The following is a 5,045-nucleotide window of genomic DNA, read 5'->3' on the forward strand; positions in this document are numbered from 1 at the left end:
CCCGCCTTGGCCACCGCGTGGGGCTGCTGCTCCTTCTGAAGTGTTTTTTTGTATTTAAGCCTTACTGAACCTGCTGCCTGTGTTCTCCGTCAGGACGCCCTGCTTCCGCTGCTCGGTATCCTCTCTTCGCTGGTGCCAGCGTGGCGGTGGCCGTCGCCACAAAATGTGCCATCCTCTTCCCCCCCCAACTCCTCAGCCCCACTCCCCCGAAAGCCCTTCTGCACACCCCTCGCCCCGGCCTGCTGCCTCCCCAGGTTTTATGCGATTTGTTGGGAGAAGATCAAAAGCAGTAAGCTTTAAATAAATCGTAACTATAATCTGTTCCAGCAACCTGAAGGTGCCTTCTTGTGCTTTATTTCAGGCCGTTGTAAGGTATCACTTAAGTCCTTCCTTACATCTAGCCAAGGTATTTCCCTGTGCTGTAGTAAACTATATTCAAGCGTTGATGTGTTCTCCATTCTTTCCCCCATGACTGGAATCGCAATCTAAAGGGTTTTGTTCAGATCAGGGGTTTTGGAATGGGAAGTTTGCGGGCAAAGCAGCTCCTCTTCCTAAACCACTTCATGGAAGTATTGCTGCTGCAGAGGTAGTAGTTGCAGCAGGCAATAAACATGAATGCAGAAATCAGAGAAGAGTATTTTTTCATGGAACCAGGTGCATTTGGAGCTCTTATACAGCAAGTGAATAGGTTAGTGAAAGCAAGGGAAATTAAAGGTGTCCCATATCATCCCATTGAAATTGCATCTGGAAGCTTTTGCGAGCTAGCTAGGTTTTTGGGTAGCAAAATATCAGGATTATTCAATTCTGATTGTCATGTCATTGTCAAAATGTCGATTCTGACAATTCATGGGCTTAAGTGTAGGGTTTATATTTGAATTCTGTGGAGAGTGTACTGGCTCTTCCCTTAGGCGATGCTGTTTGACGTGACTCAATTAATTTGAAGACACGGGATACCGGTTTGTTGGTTTGTGTATAATGTTTTCTCTTGTGCTTAGGTACTAAAAACTCCTTTCATGTAATTGCTCTTTCATTTTCTTAAATAGCTCTTACTATTCATTAAATTTTAATAAAGACTTGAGTTTCTTTGCATATATTTTTAATAAAATTGATTTATATAGCCAGACCATCTGGTGAAAAGATAAAGGTACTCTGATTTTCCAGTGTGCACCTTATCAAATAGTTTAAAAGCGCAGCAGAAAGGTAGGCTGTTTCAGTGATACCAGCATTTGATTGCCTGCTGTGCACCTTATGTTGCTTTTTCTTCCCTGTCGGTTCATGTTGTGTTACACTAGTCAGGTATCATCGTCCCTTGGCATGTGCAGTTGCCTGAACTATCAAGCGCCGAAGAAGCTCCAGCAAGGTTAAGGTGGTTTAATGGCGAGGGTGCTGAAACAGAAATTGAGGAGATTTTCCTGCAGCTGATAAGGAATCAAAAGAAAAACCTGTGTAGCGCGAAGTCGGTCTTAGCGAAGGTGGCAGAAGTGCAATCAGTTACGTGGGTCTTTCATACGCATGATATTCGGGGGAAATTGTTGGTCTGTAGTTATCCTGCAGAGATTGCTTATAGCCCCCTGGTAATGTCAGGATTCAGGGGGTTTTCTAGCAGAGAGGCAAAGGAAAGTCCCCGTGAGGCCTGCCTTTTGCAGCACAGGGATAGGTGGTTTCTCGTTTTCGATATTGTAAGGACTGCAGTTGCCATGTCTGCAAATCTTCTGTAATAACATTTTGGTCGTCTGACTAATTTTGACCTATCTAGCAGAAGATGAGAGTATTTTTCTGTGAGTTTATTGCAAAGTGACCTCAAAGCCTTAATTCCTTCAGGCATGGCACGAAGGAAGGCTTAGCCTCCACCTCCCAGTAATCAAGTGGCAATATCATCACCTATTTCTACCTTGCTAATCAGCATATGTGTTGTGAATTAGGGGGGAGGAGAGTATTTGGGTTTTTTCTTTTAAAAGAAATCATGGCGTGTATTCTGTTAATGATTTGTGACATTTATTGAATCCATTGTGATTATTTGTTCACCCATGGGAAAGCGGGTTTCACACTTTGGCAGTCAGTGATTTCCATTGAGCTGGTAATTTAAATGGCTGTCCCAGGTTGTCATTTGAATTGGGAATTATTGTTTTGTTATATAACGTGAGAATTTTGCATAGTGCTTAATCTTCAGCCTTGTGTTAAACTTGATTCAAAATCAAATTATGTTTGTCATAGAAAATGCAAATAAACCATCTTATGTTTCCAGATATAAAGAAAAATAAAAACTTTTATGTGATGTCCACAAAAGGCACTAGCAGAAAGAGAAGTAGCGAGTATTTCTGCACAGGCTGTGCTGATTTCCATTTATTTTAAATTTGTGTCTGGGGCAGACATCATTTGGAATATGCAGCAATCCCAGTCTCCGTTGAAATTCTCACTGGTTAAGAAAAGCAATGGCACCGAAGAGTACAAATAAATGTACTGTGTGAGAGTAACATTGGTCATATGCTCAAGGTTTAGTAGAGCAAATTAAATTTTGGTTTAAGCACTCCTGTTATTTTTGTGTCCTTTGTTACTTCTCATCTCCTGCCTTTCTCATTTCTCATGTCTTTGCCCTTCCACTTTCCAGACCTTCCAACTGTTGGCATTCTTAGTGCTGAAGAATACTGGAGGGAATACGCTGTCTGTATAGGACAGCCATTTTGAGCTACGTGCTCATGATCTATTGTCTTCCTCCAGGGAGATCTCTGAATACATTACACAGGTCCAGTACTAAATTTGCAGCTGCATTTTGTCTCTTTTCTATACCCTTTTCTATATTTGTTGGAAGAAAATGTAATCTAAACTCAGGAAGCAGGAAAGTTACCACTGTAGGCTAACAGTAAAAAATGAGTTATTTCGGGTTTGTTTTCATGAACCAATAGTTGCAGCATGTACTCAGCTGTCTCTTAATGAAATGACTGAGTTTATACAGGCTAGATCCACTGTCACTCTAATAATAATGCCTGTTGTGCACCTTTTTCTTCTTTTTACCCCACATATTTTATTCCCGATCCATATATTGTACCTTAAATCAAGAAAATCTTAAATTTTTTTAAAGATGTGAGGACAGCAAGGCAGAATTGTGAATTTATAACACAGTGAAAACGCTAGGTAAGGAAAGCTGTGCTTGTGAAAATTGCTGCCTTCCCAGACTATTCGGTGCATTTTGCATTTGCATATTAAAAGAATCTGAAATGAACAACTTATCTGAAGAAAAAGTGCAAGTAGCAGGTAGGACTGGGGTAGACTTCTGGTAGGGTGTTTTTAAATTTTTGATGGCTTGTTTGAACTGCCCGCTAGCGCAGCCAGTACCCAGCTCTCACCCTCTTTAATTATTCTTCTTGGCATTTCGGCTATTTCTTCTCAAGTTTCTTACGGTATTTAAACTGTACATTGATGGGCACTCTGGAGTATTCCTCCACCCTTTAGCGGCGTACTGGGTACGCCTTGTTTTTTCAGTTGAGCTCTGCTGAAAATGGGTTGGCAGCAGAAACATGAACAGGAGCGCTAGCACAAGGCCTCCTGTGCAGGCAAGGGTGTCTGTCTTGTGCTCAGACCCTCTAATGTCCGCCCATCTCTGCTTCACTGAGGTATCTCAGGGCTGGGAGCCTAGCCTGCCAAACCAAGGGTAAGGTGGTGCCCCAGGTTACCTCGCTTGTGCAGGTCCAGACTGGTGGTGCTGCCTTCCTCCAGCGCTGGGACTGGGTGCCTGCCCCTCTCCCCACTCCCATTCATCGCATCCCTACCAGGGATTCACTCTGCCTGCAAGAAGTAGGCTACAGCTTATCTTGGGTGTAGCAGGGGGTTCAATAAACGCTCAGCCTGGGAGGGAAAAGGAAGAATGTCCCGTTCTTATGTAAATTCTTTTTGCCAGGAGACACAGGCAGTGCTTGGTTGTCACAGATTACGGATGGAGAAAATGCAAAGGCTGAACCTGACCGCGATATTTTTAAAGTATTTCTGTGAAGAGCTATCGTGCCCACTGTTGACACTGCCTTTTGATCTGGGGTCTCCCGCTGTCGTGCTGTTCAGCCCGACTGACCGCTCAGCTGTGGTCTTGCACCTTCAGGACCCGCTGGCTCTGGTGCTTCTGCACTCCCTGCGGACAAGGACTGCCGGGTTGTCCATACCCATCCCCTGCTGACACCAGAGGCCAAACTGCTGCTGCCTGCAGGGCTGGGCTCCTGGGCACAGATGACTGGATCGCGAGGATGGGTCCTCCTGCACATCCTCTCCTCCACAGCGCTGCTGAGGCAGGACAGCAGGCACAGGATGGTGAATTTTGTTGTTACTAAGCTGCAGGAACCTTACGCTCACAAAACTGCCACTCGTTCTTTGGATTAGTTCATCAATAATTCTGAGAGATGGCTGAGGAGTGGTTTGGGTGAGATGACACTGATTGCTTTCTCTCCATCTAAAGTTTTTTGGGTTTTGTGGTGGTGTGTTTTTCATCATAATGCACCAGGATTGCCAGTTCCCAAGGAGCATGGCCTCAGAAGCACGCTAATGCTTCTTAAATTTTCAACTTTGAAAAACAAGCAGAATGTTTCATGCCTCCCCTGGGTATTATTTTCTGCGCTGAGGTGATTGTAACCTTTCCTGTTTGGTATCTGAGAGCATCTACTGTTTCTGTTTAGACACCCAGACAAAGATGTAGATGACCAAGAGGTGTTTTCGCCTTCTGGTTTGGGATTAAACCCCCCAGTCACAGGTAAGCTCTGCATATGTTTATTTGCAGGGGCAAACAGAAGGCAGGGAAGGTTGCATTTCTCTTGCTGCCCCTTCATTTGGAAGGGCTTTTTGCACAGATGGAAGAGGGCACTGCAGAAACAAAGTCATCTCGGTGACATCCCCGGTGAAGGCCGGGTGTGTGAAGGGATTGCTTGCTTGTTTTGGGAGGCTGATGCCACCGTTGTGACTCGTGCAGCGCCCCGCGCGTCGTAAAATGTGTCACGGTGGTGTGCACAAACCAGGGCCACCGAGGGAAGAGCTCGCACTGCTTGTGTAGCGTGAAATGGACCTTC

This window comes from Phaethon lepturus, unplaced genomic scaffold (assembly GCF_000687285.1).
Source record: "Phaethon lepturus isolate BGI_N335 unplaced genomic scaffold, ASM68728v1 scaffold4277, whole genome shotgun sequence".
NCBI lineage: Eukaryota > Metazoa > Chordata > Aves > Phaethontiformes > Phaethontidae > Phaethon > Phaethon lepturus.